This window comes from Prunus avium, chromosome 3, assembly GCF_965620075.1.
Source record: "Prunus avium chromosome 3, drPruAviu1.hap1.1, whole genome shotgun sequence".
In the NCBI taxonomy this organism is placed as follows: domain Eukaryota; kingdom Viridiplantae; phylum Streptophyta; class Magnoliopsida; order Rosales; family Rosaceae; genus Prunus; species Prunus avium.
In genome coordinates, this window is record NC_142286.1 from 7320712 (window position 1) to 7334905 (window position 14194).

Below are 14194 nucleotides of genomic sequence, written 5' to 3' on the forward strand. Positions count from 1 at the left end.
TGATCGATCCATCCTGGAGACTATACTCGAGAAGGAGACCTCCAAACAAATATGGGATTCTTTGAAGAAGAAATATGAAGGGTCAGATAGGGTGAAGCGTGCAGTGCTTCAAACTCTAACAAGGGATTTTGAAAATCTACAAATGAAATCAGGAGAGTCCATCACTGATTTCTTTGCTAGAACCCTGGGAATAGCAAGCAAGATGAGATCCAATGGTGGCACCATGGAAGAAGTCAAAGTTGTGGAGAAGATTATGAGATCATTGACTCCAAAATTTGACTACATTGTCTGTTCAATTGAGGAGGCAAAAAATGTTGCTGAGTTACGAGTTGATGAACTACAAAGCTCTTTGTTAGTGCATGAACAAAGACTTAACCGCACCACTGCCAGTGAAGAACAAACATCTCTAAAAGCTTCCACTTTTTCTGAGCCCTCAAGTTCTAGAGGAGGAAGAGGTCATGGAAGAGGTGGACGTGGTAGAGGAAGAGGTGGTCGTGGTCATCGAGGTGGTGGACAGTCTGGACATAGAGATGATAGCAAGTCATCTCATGGTTTCAAAAGAGATGATGACTCTGAAGAAAAAGGAGCATATCACTTTGATAAGTCAAAAGTGGAGTGCTATAGATGTGGAAATTTTGGGCACTACAAGAATGAGTGCTATACGAAGTTACCAAAAGAAAAAGGAGAAAAGTCACACTTTGTGGAGAAAAAGAAAGAGGAAGAGACACTTTTGATGGCTTTTCATGCACTGACAGAAACTGATCAGGAGACATGGTATGTGGACACAGGCTGCAGCAATCACATGAGTGGATGTAAGTCTTCCTTTATCAATTTGGATGAAAGCTTTTACACGGTAGTAAGTTTTGGTGACAAATCAACAGTGAAAGTGATGGGTAAGGGAGATATTCAAATCAGAACCAAAAATGACTTTATTGAAACTATTTCAAATGTTTTTTATATTCCTGATTTGAAGACAAATTTGCTGAGTGCTGGTCAACTACAAGATAAAGGTTACAGGATTACTATCTATAAAGGAGAGTGTGAAGTATACGATCCAAAAAGGGGTTCCATTGCTGTTGTAAAAATGTCTTCCAACAGATTGTTTCCTTTGAAAATCAAGACTGTGCAGGCTTGTTTGTTTGCCAAAGAAGATGACCCGTGGAGATGGCACTACAGATATGGCCATTTGAATTTTAATGGCTTGAGAACACTTCACCAGAAAGGGATGGTCACTGGCTTACCTGAGATAACTCCTCCATCAAAGGTGTGTGAAGAATGCATCACTGGGAAGCACAAAAGAGACTCTTTTCCTAGTGGCAAGGCAGCAAGGGCTCAATCAATCCTGGAGATGGTTCACTCTGATTTATGTGGACCAATAAATCCCATCTCAAATGGTAACAAGAAATATTTCATCTCCTTTACTGATGATTTTAGTAGAAAGACTTGGATCTATTTATTGCAGGAAAAATCAGAAGCATTTGAAGCATTCAAAAGCTTCAAAGCTCTAGTTGAAAATGAATCAGAAAAGAAGATTAAAACACTAAGAACTGACCGTGGGGGAGAGTATTGTTCGAAGGAGTTTGAGGCATTTTGCAAAGAGAAAGGCATCAAGAGACAGTTGACTACTGCCTATACACCACAACAAAATGGTGTAAGTGAGAGGAAAAATCGCACCATTCTCAACATGGTTCGAAGTCTGCTAGTCAAAGGAAGAATTCCCAAGAATTTTTGGCCTGAAGCTGTGCTATGGTCAGTTCACATCTTAAACAGAAGTCCCACATTTTCTGTTAAGAATATGACTCCTCAAGAAGCTTGGAGTGGATTGAAGCCTGCTGTTGATCACTTTAGGGTGTTTGGGTGCATAGCATATGCACACATCCCTGATGAGAAAAGAAAGAAGTTGGATGACAAAAGTGAAAAATGTGTTTTTCTTGGTGTAAGTGAAGTCTCAAAAGCATATAAACTGTACAATCCAGTTACAAAGAAGATAGTGATAAGCAGGGATGTGATATTTGATGAAGATACTATGTGGAATTGGTCTGAGAACAGATCGGTTCAACAACAAATTCCAGTCAATGATGATTCATACAATGAAGAGGTAGCAGCAGCTCCTGACACTCAAGCCCAGCAGCCACCTCAACCTGAAGATCAGTCATCTCAACAGTTTGAAGAAGAGAGATACAATCTGAGAGATGAAAACTCAAGGAAGAGGCCAGCATGGATGATGGACTATGATGTAAGTTATTCAAGTTCTGATGATGAAAATGCTCACTTTGCATTACTTGTGGACAGTGATCCAATTACATATACTGAGGCTGTTAAAGAGGAGAAATGGAGGGAAGCAATGGACAATGAAATCAAGTCCATTGAGAAGAATCAAACTTGGGAGTTAACTGATCTTCCAAAGGGAAAGAAAACCATTGGTGTTAAATGGGTATTTAGAACAAAGTTGAACGAAAAAGGTGAAGTTGACAAGCACAAAGCTCGTTTGGTAGCTAAGGGCTACAAGCAGAAACATGGCATTGATTACAAAGAGGTGTTTGCCCCAGTTGCGAGGCATGACACGATCAGGTTAGTGATTTCTCTTGTAGCCCAAAATTCCTGGTCAATTTTTCAGTTAGACGTGAAGTCCGCATTCTTGCATGGCAACCTGCAAGAGGAGGTATATATTGATCAACCACCTGGTTATGAGAGAAAAGGAGAAGAAGAGAAGGTGTTCAAACTGAAGAAAGCACTCTATGGACTGAAACAAGCACCTCGAGCTTGGTACAGTCGCATAGATGCTCACTTTGCTAAGCTTGGATTTCACAAATGTCCTTTTGAGCACACGCTTTATGTTAAGACTGAGGAAGGAGGTAAAATACTCATGGTATGCTTGTATGTTGATGACTTGATATTCACTGGAAATGATGCTAATATGTTTGATGAATTCAAGAAGTCTATGATGATGGAGTTTGAAATGACTGATCTGGGATTAATGCACTATTTTCTTGGATTGGAAGTCATTCAAACTACGGCTGGTAATTTCATCTACCAGAAAAAATATGCGCAGGATATTCTTAAAAGGTTTCAGATGGATGACTGCAAGCCATTTGGAACTCCAGCTGAACACGGCTTAAAGCTATGCAAAGACAAAGGTGGAAAGGAGGTTGACAGCACTTTCTATAAACAGATAATTGGGAGTCTAATGTACTTAACATACACGAGGCCTGACATCATGTATGCAGTGAGTCTTGTGAGCCGATATATGGAAAAGCCAACTGAAATGCATCTCAATGCAGCAAAGAGAATTCTCAGGTATGTAAAGGGGACAATTGACTATGGTGTGTTTTATAAAAGGGAAGATGGTTCTGTTTTTGTTGGGTACATAGACAGTGACTATGCAGGTGATATAGATGATCGTAAGAGCACTTCCGGTCACGCATTTCTGCTCAACTCTGGTGCAATATCGTGGTCCTCAAAGAAGCAACAGATTGTGACACTTTCCTCAACAGAAGCTGAGTATGTAGCAGCAGCTGCAAGCTCCTGTCAAGCTATGTGGCTCAGGAAAATATTTGAAGTGCTTGGTAATGTTCAAAAGGGACCAATGACCATCTACTGCGACAACATGTCAACTATCAAGCTATCAAGAAATCCAGTCATGCACGGGAGGAGTAAACACATTGATGTCCGTTTTCATTTTCTGCGTGATCTGTGTAGTGATGGGAAGATTGTACTTGAATATTGCAAGAGTGGGGAGCAGGTTGCAGACATCTTAACTAAGCCTTTGAAGCAGCCTGCATTTGAGAAGCTGAGAAGCATGTTGGGAGTTTGTTCACTTCGAAGCATTGAACAGGAAGATGATTATGTGATGGTGGAGAAATCCTGAATTGTTTTTCTTAAACTGTTTTTCGTAAAAATCAGTTTAAGGGAGGGTGTTAAAAGTTGTTAAGTTTAATTAGTTTTAATTAAATAAAGCTGACATGGCCATGAAGAGACCAAGTCAAGCTGGAGTCCTAGAATATAGAAGTTGTGGTTTAGTGTGTTTACCACGTTCAAATTTGCTTCCGTTGCTTAAGGTAGTTGAACTCCACAAAATCTGCTGTTGTTGTGTTAGTGGTTATTGTGGAGATTGTTATTTTTTGTAAGCTTTGTTTTTCATATATATAAGAGAGGAAAACTGCAGTATCTGCAACACTGCGAAATACTCTGTTCAAGCATCCTTTACGTTTAAGTTAATTTCAGTTTTTAACAAGAATGTCAATGACTGAGATAGACAATATGGTAAGGGAGTTAGGCTATGTTGGCACTACTACAATTATGGGAAACCACGACCCGTATTAGACGACTGTAAAACTAAAAAGCGTCTTGTTTTTAAAAACCATGAAAAACCACGACAGTTCTAAATGGAACCGTCGTGCTTTAAAAGGTGGAGATAAAAATTACGACCATTCATTTATATAACCGTCGTGCTTTAAAACGCGCTGGACCAAAATTTCATTTAAGTTTTAAATTTTCACGGACAGCTCTCTCTCTCAAACACTCACTCTCGCGACGTTTTCAGAAATCGCTCTCTCTCTCTCTCTCTCTCTCTCTCTCACTCTCAATTCCCTTTCTCATCTCTGAAAAGCCATCTTGGTTACGAGCTCGCCGTCTAGGTCACAAATCTCGCCATCCAGGTCACAGATCTCACCGTCCAGGTCACTGAGGTCGCCATTTTGGTTTCAATATCGCGATAACTCTCTAGCTAGCTTCACTCTGGCTCTCTCAACGACTCTCTGTCTCGATGGCTCTCTGTCTCTCCATCTTCCTCTCTCCGTCTCTCTCTTGATGGCTCCCTCTCCATCTTCCTCTCGACGGCTCTCTCTCGTCGTCTATCTCTCGATGGCTCTCTCTTGCTGGCGCTATCTTTCTTGTTGTCTCTCTCTAGCTCACTCTATCTCTTCGCTGGCTCGCTCCATCTCTCTCGCTGGCTGGCTCGCTCCATCTCTCTCGCTGGCTGGCTCCATGAGAGCCTCCCTTCCTCCATTCCACAGGTAACAACTCTCCTTCTCTTAGGATTATTTTCTATAAGTTTTGAAGAATCAATTTCTATATCTCTAATATGATTTAGGGTTAAAATATTTGGGTGTTTAATTGTAAATTATCTGGGAAAATTGTTATATTTTTTGTAAATATTTTCGATTTGTATAGAAATTAAGGCAACTTTTCTGATTTTTTTTTTCTTTCTGTTTTAGGGATTTATATATGTGTGAATATGTGTTTGTTCCTCCATTGTTTATGAGATTCTGAATCAGAGAAATCCATTTGATTGAAGCTTGGAAACAAAGCGTCTATGGAGAACATATTTTGCTTGTGATTGTGTCGATTTGAGTTTCTGTTTGGATGCTGTGAAAACTGAGACAAAGGGATTTAAAAAAGGGGAGCATAACTTATCTCGATTGGCAGTTTCAATATGGTAAGTTAACTTTTGTTGGTGCTGTTTATATGGTCTAAGTCATGCTTAGCTTGAGTTGTATGCAGAAGTGTGGGTAGTGCTTGCATCTTATGTTATTCATGTCGAGATTTGAGTCATAATAGTAACATATGCATAGAGAAATGGAAGTAGCACTACTCCAACTAATTTTAGTTTAGTTTTTTTATTCCCAAATGAAGCTAGACAGGGCTACATATCCCCTTATTTCATCACCAACCAGAAAAATCAGAAATGTGTAAGTTTTAGTTTGACTCAGTGATAAGTATATCTTGAAACTGTTAGAGGGCTGCTTGTTAAAGTTAGCAGCACCTCAAGTCCCTTTTTGCTTGATGCTGATTATCTTCAAACACCTGTATGTGCTGATAGGAATTGGAAAATCCTCTAATCATAATCCATGAGAAGAAAATCTCAAGTATTAATGTTGTGGTTAAAGTATTGGAGTTGGCTTTGCAGGTTAGCATTTCTCTGGTTAGGTTCACTAGTTTTTTTTTTTCTTTTTTCAATTGGTTGACAAACTTTTGCTCCTCCTTTTCAGAAGCAAAGGCCTTTGCTGATTGTCGCCGCATATGTGGAGAGTGACCTTATTCTAAATAAGCTTCGTGCTAGAATCAAGGTTTGCTTTCAGTTGTTTTTATGCTCCTGTTTGAGGTTTTTTTTTTCTTTCCTATGTAATTGTTTGGTTCTTTGTGTAGGGAAGTCAGCTTTTGCTAATCTAATGTGATTTGCTACAGGTCTGTGCAATCAAAGCCCCTGGTTTAGGGAAGTCAGCATGCTGCCTTTTTCTTTAGTCTTATTGGTGAGCTTATGCTTTCTGACTTTTTGATTCTTGCACTGATTATTGCAATTTTTTTATCTACTGCTTTGTGTGGTATTTGTAGCCATATTTTGTTTGTTTAATATATTAAGCCATTTAATTCGCATGCCTATATTTATCCCTTTACTATTTTGAGTCAAATTCCAAAGTGGAATTGAAAGGGTAAAAATTTATTGAAGCTGGACTTTTATATTTGATGTATTTTCATCTAGCAGTGGACTTGTGATAATTTAGCTGCAGGTGACTTATTATTTTTATTATGTTTTTCCTGTCAGCTTGGTGAAATCATTTAAACGTACATCTGATTACTGGCCAAACGATATCTTTGTCAATCTCTATTTATCCTCATGTAAGTAAATTTTAATCCTATTAACAGAGTAGAGTTAAAAAAAAAAAATCCAATTGTGCTCTTGTACCGTTTTCACATAAACTTTCATATGACTTCTCTTGTTATAGGAGACTTGTATTTCATTTTTGGTTATTAATTTAAGATTGCTGACTTTGTACATTGCTGTTTAGTGGTAACAACATTGGTTTCTCTACTCATGGCCTGACTAAACTTAAAATCTTGTCTTATATTCATTTTAAGCAGTGATGAGTATTAATTTAAAGGATCTACCAGTGGGGAATACTTAAAGGATCGGGATACTAAGATAAATTTGACTCTTCTTGCTAGTTTGGCTCAGCAGGGAAGAATGTTTCTTAACCTTCCACTCTCTGAGCCAGAAATTCATGGAGAGGTATGAATCTCTTTGGTTTGTTTCATTATTTCACATTTCACTATTTTGGTTTGATCTGCGTCAATATCTTGCTACCTTCTATTCCATAGTATCTCATAGATGTTGATTTTACACCTTATATGTGTGCTTTATCTATGTTGGACAGAGCTTCTAATTTATTTTCTTGCTAATGATATCAGTTTCTTTATTTCAATAGTGGAATACTGGTTTTGATTGTAATTAATGCATTTTCGTGATACTTTTAGTCACTTTGCCAAATGGAGCATGAAAATGCCAAATTCCTTAATGCTAAAAGAGAGCTCAGTGATGAAAATGTCTCTTCATATGAGAAACAGCGGAAATCTTATGAACAATTGCACCACAATGTCTCATTGTAAGTTGCTTTACATTTTTGCTGCCATTTCTTTTCATTTTTTAATTAATGACTTCGTGGTGCAGGTCAGATGAATCACATAGTTTGGTAAACAGTTGGTAAAAGAGTTGAAGTTGCAACCAGATGGATGATATGCCTGCTTTTGAAGGTTCCACCAGAAGAGCAGAAGCTTGCAGTCATTCAACTGTGGTGAATCTTATTTTTATGTTTTTGGATCAATTGACCTATCTAGGTTGGGTTGTAGAGTCATCTAGGTTTGTTTTTGAGGGAGATGTATGTCTAGACTTGGATTTGAATTTGTTCAAATTTGGATAGCTTGTGAATTTGGTGGAAGAATGTTGATATTTTTTAAATGCAATGAATTATTTTATTGTGATTGATATTTTTAATGTTGAGCTCCGTTATTTCCAATTAAAGATAATAAAACGATGGTTTTATTGAAAAAATCGTCATCTGTATATATTATCAATGTCCTCTTTTAACACCATAACGTCTTTTTTATATACAATCAACGACGCTTTTTAACAAATACGGACGTCTTTGGATATAATAAAACATAGTTCTTTAAAAAAAACTGTCGCCTTTACATCAAATAGACGATAGTTTTTTCACAAAAACCGTCGTCTTTACATCAAATAGACGACAGTTCTTTTAAAAAAACCGTCGCCTTTACATCAAATAGACAACGCTTTTGAGTAAAAGCGTCGTCTATTTGATGTAAAGGCGACGGTTTTGAGTAAAAGCGTCGTCTATTTACATATAATAGACGACGGTTTTTTTTAAAAGCGTCGTCTTTACAAATAATAGATGACGGGGATTTACCGTCGTGGTTTTATGCATCAAAAGATGTCAGTCGATTTCACAACGGTTGAAAAACCAAATACACGACGGTGAATTACCGTCGTCTATTTCAATTTTTGTAGTAGTGTGGGTGATTAGTTACTGGTATAGTATCCCTACCTATAGTAATGGTGGCCTAACAAAGCTTAATGATGATCAAGATGTCATAGACATGCTTGTATTTGTACCAGAGACTAGGCTAATAGACATCTTCCTACATCATGGGGTTGATAGTAATGAGGGTTGGTTTTATAGTCAATTAGGATCAAATCTATTTGTTGATTTAGAAGCTGAAATTGTGTCTAGGAGTTGTGATTGAGGAGCTTGATGACAATTATGGGGCTATTGTTCCTGTTGGTGGGAAATGCAAGCAATGGAGACAACAGAAAAAAACAAGTGTTGTGATAGAAGAGCTCAATGAAGAAACAAATGGGGAACAAAGTGGTAGGGGTACGCAAAATGCAAGGGCATCTTCTGCAAGACAGAGTGTTTCTGAAAAAGGCAAAGAAAAAACAGTAGAGAGGGAATTTTCTGCGATGCAAACAGACAAAGAAAAAGCTGTTGAGAGGGAATCTTCTGTAGTGCAAACATACAAAGAAAAAGCTGTTGAGAGGGAATCTTCTATAGTGCAAACAAACAAAGAAAAAGCTGTTGAGAGGGAATCCTCCGTAGTGCAAACATACAAAGAAAAAGCTGTTGAGAGGGAATCTTCTGCAGTGCAAATAGACAAAGAAAAAGCTGTTGAGAGGGAATTTCTATAGTGCAAACAAACAAAGAAAAAGCTGTTGAGAGGGAATCTTCTGCCCCTGTAGACAAAGGGAAAAGTAAAATCAGTTCTATTTTTGGGAAAAGGAGGGCAAGAGCTTTTGGTAAAATGAGATGCAAAAATGTAAACAAGACACGTGATAAAGAAGACCAAAGGTCCAATACAGTAACTGAGGGACTAGTTGGGATTGAGGTTGTTGAAGCAACTATAGAAAAGAGCAAGTTATCAAGATGTCACTACTACAAAAAGGGCAAAAGACGACCAGAAAAAGACGACGGTAGAACAAAAAACCGTCGTCGTTTTTAAAAAGACGACGGTAGTAAAAAACCGTCGTGGATAAGTGACTTAAACAACTAAAAAATGGAGATACTGTTGAGAATTTTTTTATAACGACGCACACAAATAAAAAAGCGTCGTCTTATTAAAAAACTTTTCTTCAGAGTTAAAATCTGACCAAAAAATAACGACAGTAGGTAGGACAAGCGTCGTCTTTTAAAAATCAAGTGTCCTTTTTTTGGTAAAGACATGGTTGTTTTGAAAGAACTGTCGTCTATTATAAGTAAAGACGACTGTTTTTTTATAAAAAGGGTCGTCTATTATATGTAAAGACGACGGTTTTTTTTATAAAAAGGGTCATCTATTATGAAGTAAAGATGACGGTTTCTTTTAAAAAAGGGTCGTCTATTATGAAGTAAAGATGACGGTTTTTTAAAAAAATGGTCGTCTATTATGAAGTAAAGATGACGGTTTTTTTTAAAAAAAGGGTCGTCTATTATGAAGTAAAGATGACAGTTTTTTTAACAAAGGGTCGTCTATTATATGAAAAGATGACAGTTTGTTTTTAAAAAGGGTCGTCTATTGTGAAGTAAAGATGACGGTTTTTTAAAAACAAGATTTAACGGTTATTTCAACTCTGATTTTGATGATTTTTTACAGCTACACTCCTTGACCCTATATGAATACAATGACTGCATTCGATCGTCAATTTAAAATATTTACACTAGTGGATACCACAAAATCTTATGTTATATTAAATGAAAGTATAAATAAACTCTAAATTTTTAGTGAATATATTGTTTTGATGGCATACGCATTCTACGAAACTAGTTTCAACGATCCAACCGTCAAATTTGTTTGTTTACACTTCGAGATCATATACGCCAAAAATCGGGAAAAAAAAATAAATCAGAGATCAAGTAACGGGACAAAACATTTCGACGGTTATAAACGAAAAATCAAGATTTAACGGTTATTTCAACTCTGATTTTGATGATTTTTTACAGCTACACTCCTTGACCCTATATGAATACAATGACTGCATTCGATCTACAATTTAAAATATTTACACTAGTGGATACCACAAAATCTTATGTTATATTTAATGAAAGTATAAATAAACTCTTAATTGTTAGTGAATATATTGTTTTGATGGCATACGCATTCTACGAAACTAGTTTCAACGATCCAACCGTCAAATTTTCTTTGTTTACACTTCGAGATCATATACGCCAAAAATCGGAAAAAATAAATGAATCAGAGATCAAGTAACGGGACAAAACATTTCGACGGTTATAAACGAAAAATCAAGATTTAACGGTTATTTCAACTCTGATTTTGATGATTTTTTACAGCTACACTCCTTGACCCTATATGAATACAATGACTGCATTCGATCGTCAATTTAAAGTATTTACACTAGTGGATACCACAAAATCTTATGTTATATTTAATGAAAGTATAAATAAACTCTTAATTGTTAGTGAATATATTGTTTTGATGGCATACGCATTCTACGAAACTAGTTTCAACGATCCAACCATCAAACTTGTTTGTTTACACATCGAGATCATATATGCCAAAAATCGGAAAAAAAAATAAATCAGAGATCAAGTAACGGGACAAAATATTTCAACGGTTATAAACGAAAAATCAAGATTTAACGGTTATTTCAACTCTGATTTTGATGACTTTTTACAGCTACACTCCTTGACCCTATATGAATACAATGACTGCATTCGATCGTCAATTTAAAATATTTACACTAGTGGATACCACAAAATCTTATCTTATATTTAATAAAAGTATAAATAAACTCTTGATTGTTAGTGAATATATTGTTTTGATGGCATACGCATTCTACGAAACTAGTTTCAACGATCCAACCGTCAAATTTGTTTGTTTACACTTCGAGATCATATACGCCAAAAATCGGAAAAAATAAACATTCAGAGATTAAGTAATAGGACAAAACTTTTCGACGGTTATAAACGAAAAATCACGATTTAACGGTTATTTCAACTCTGATTTTGATGATTTTTTACAGCTACACTCCTTGACCCTATATGAATACAATGAACCAATTCGATCGTCAATTTAAAATATTTACACTAGTGGATACCACAAAATCTTATGTTATATTTAATAAAAGTATAAATAAACTCTTAATTGTTAGTGAATATATTGTTTTGATGGCATACGCATTCTACAAAACTAATTTCAACGATCCAACCGTCAAACTTGTTTGTTTACACATCGAGATCATATACGCCAAAAATTGGAAAAATGAATAAATCAGAGATCAAGTAACGGGACAAAACATTTCGACGGTTATAAACGAAAAATCAAGATTTAACGGTTATTTTAACTCCGATTTTGATGATTTTTTACAGCTACACTCCTTGACCTTATATGAATACAATGACTCAATTTGATCTTCAATTTAAAATATTTACACTAGTGGATACCACAAAATCTTATGTTGTATTTAATGAAAGTATAAATAAAAAAGGGTCGTCTATTGTGAAGTAAAGATGACGGTTTTTTTAAAAAAAGGGTCGTCTATTATGAAGTAAAGATGACGCTTTTAAAAAAAAAAGGTTGTCTATTGTGAAGTAAAGATGATGGTTTTTTAAAAAAAGGGTCGTCTATTATGAAGTAAAGACGACCCTTTTTATATGAAGATGGTCGTCTATTATGAAGTAAAGACGACCCTTTTTATATAAAAAGGGTCGTCTATTATATGTAAAGACGACTCTTTTTATATGAAAATGGTCGTCTATTATGAAGTAAAGACGACCCTTTTTATATAATAAGGGTAGTCTATTATGAAGTAAAGACGAACCTTTTTATATGAAAATGGTCGTCTATTATGAAGTAAAGACGACCCTTTTTATATAAAAAGGGTCGTCTATTATATGTTAAGATGAAGGTTTTTTTTTAAAAGCGTCGTCTTTTAAAACACGCTAAAAAATGGCCGCTTAAGTGAATTCGCGCTCGACAAATTTTCAGATTTTCCCCCGTCTCTGAAAACCTTATCTCTCCCTCCTTGAAACCCTCCTGCACTCTCTAAAACACCCTCATGAAACTCTCTACAAAATCATCAAAAAATCGATATCAATGAAGGAGTTGAGAGATTGAGGTCTTCGCAGATCCATAAGATGTAGAGGGAGGTTCTGTATCTGAGAATCAAAGCTGGTTGAAAGGTTTGATTTGAAAGATCTCGACCTTCACTTTCTTCAAAGAAGATCTCGCTCTCAGGCACTCAACTCGCTCATCAAACTCAGCGACTCGATCTAGAAAGACTTATGGAAATCGGTCTATATATATATATATGTTTGTTCATGTATTGTGCTAATTTCGTGGGATTTAAGTGAGTTTCTCATTTGGGTTTTTTATAAATATGCACAGCCGTCCCACAATGCCTTCGTAATCAAGAAGAAGCTGACGAAGAAGATGAGGCAAAACATACCCATCCCTCACTAGATCCGTTTGTTTTTGGACCGACAACATCATCAGGTCCAAAATATTTTTTGTTTTTGTTGTTTACTTTAATTATTTTGGAATTTCATTGTTAATTTTCTGAATCTCTGATTTTTCATTTGTTATGGTGCCACCACAAGAACAGGTTATGGTGCCACCACAAGAACAGGTACTTTGCCAATTATGCCAATTGTGTTCTGCTGTCATTCTAGAGCTGCATAGATCTTTTTGCTAAGGTTACTGCTAAACAAGTTTATGTTTAAGAGTATTGGGGTCTCTTTCGTGCAGGTCTTTCCTTTTCCGACACCAACAACTTGGAAAATGTGCAAGAAGGCAGAGCTAAGTCAACCCAAGAACAAATTGATGAAGTTAAAATCAAATTAGTAGAATTTGTGAGCTCCGTTATTTCTAATTATAGGTAGGAAGTATGTATGTAATAGAATAAAGATTGGTTGACTATGTAATAACTATTGACTCTTCAAAAAACTAAAGATAATAAAACGATGGTTTTATTGGAAAAACCGTCATCTGTACATGACCTCTTTTAACACCATAACGTCTTTTTATATACAATCAACGACGGTTTTACTAAAAAATCGTTGTCTTAGAGTTAATAGACGACAATATTTCAAGAAATCGTCGTCTTCACATTTAATAGATGATGGCTTTTTAACAAAACCGACGTCTTTGGATATAATAAAACATAGTTCTTTACTTAATAATAGACGACCCTTTTTTATAAAAAAACCGTCGTCTTTACATATAATAGACGACCCTTTTTATATGAAAATGGTCGTCTTTACTTCATAATAGACGACCATTTTCATATAAAAAGGGTCGTCTTTACTTCATAATAGACGACCCTTTTTATAAAAAAACTGTCGTCTTTACATAAAATAGACGACGGTTTTTTTTATAAAAAGGGTCGTCTTTACATATAATAGACGACGGTTTTTATATAAAAAGGGTCGTCTTTACTTCATAATAGACGACGGTTTTGAGTAAAAGCGTCGTCTATTTACATATAATAGACGACGGTTTTGAGTAAAAGCGTTGTCTTTACAAATAATAGATGACGGGGATTTACCGTCGTGGTTTTATGCATCAAAAGATGTCGCTTGATTTCACGACGGTTGAAAAACCGAATACACGACGGTGGATTACCGTCGTCTATTTCGATTTTTGTAGTAGTGTCATCCAATGAAGCAAGAAAAGCAAGGAAAAGGATCACAGTCTGTGATGATGAGGAGTCAACAGATAGTATTGACTATGATTTTGCAGACCCTAACTTCAATTGTGATGATAATGATGATGATGATGATGTCGACTTTGATGAATGGGTGGACAAACAAACTGAGTGGGTTGGAGATGGGGCAAAAGGAAAATAGCCAGAGTCAACAAATGCTGGGGTTGAATCTTGGGATTAGGGTGCAGATGTTGAACTAGA

At 36.1% G+C, this 14194-nt stretch overlaps 1 long non-coding RNA gene across 8 annotated transcripts; it reads left to right on the forward strand.

Annotated features, from left to right (window-relative positions):
- The first annotated feature begins 4473 nt into the window (after positions 1 to 4473).
- Positions 4474 to 7764, forward strand: LOC110750415 (uncharacterized). Of its 8 annotated transcripts, none has more exons than XR_015834297.1 (8): positions 4474 to 5015; positions 5217 to 5690; positions 5822 to 5908; positions 5991 to 6068; positions 6187 to 6251; positions 6545 to 6618; positions 6862 to 7382; positions 7448 to 7764. It is a non-coding gene; the product is annotated as an uncharacterized LOC110750415 (long non-coding RNA). The 8 variants fall into 8 exon arrangements; XR_015834295.1 differs by having other exon boundaries at positions 6862 to 7009; positions 7255 to 7764; XR_015834293.1 differs by having other exon boundaries at positions 4475 to 5015; positions 5217 to 5437; positions 5614 to 5690; positions 6862 to 7764.
- Positions 7765 to 14194: the final 6430 nt, after the last annotated feature.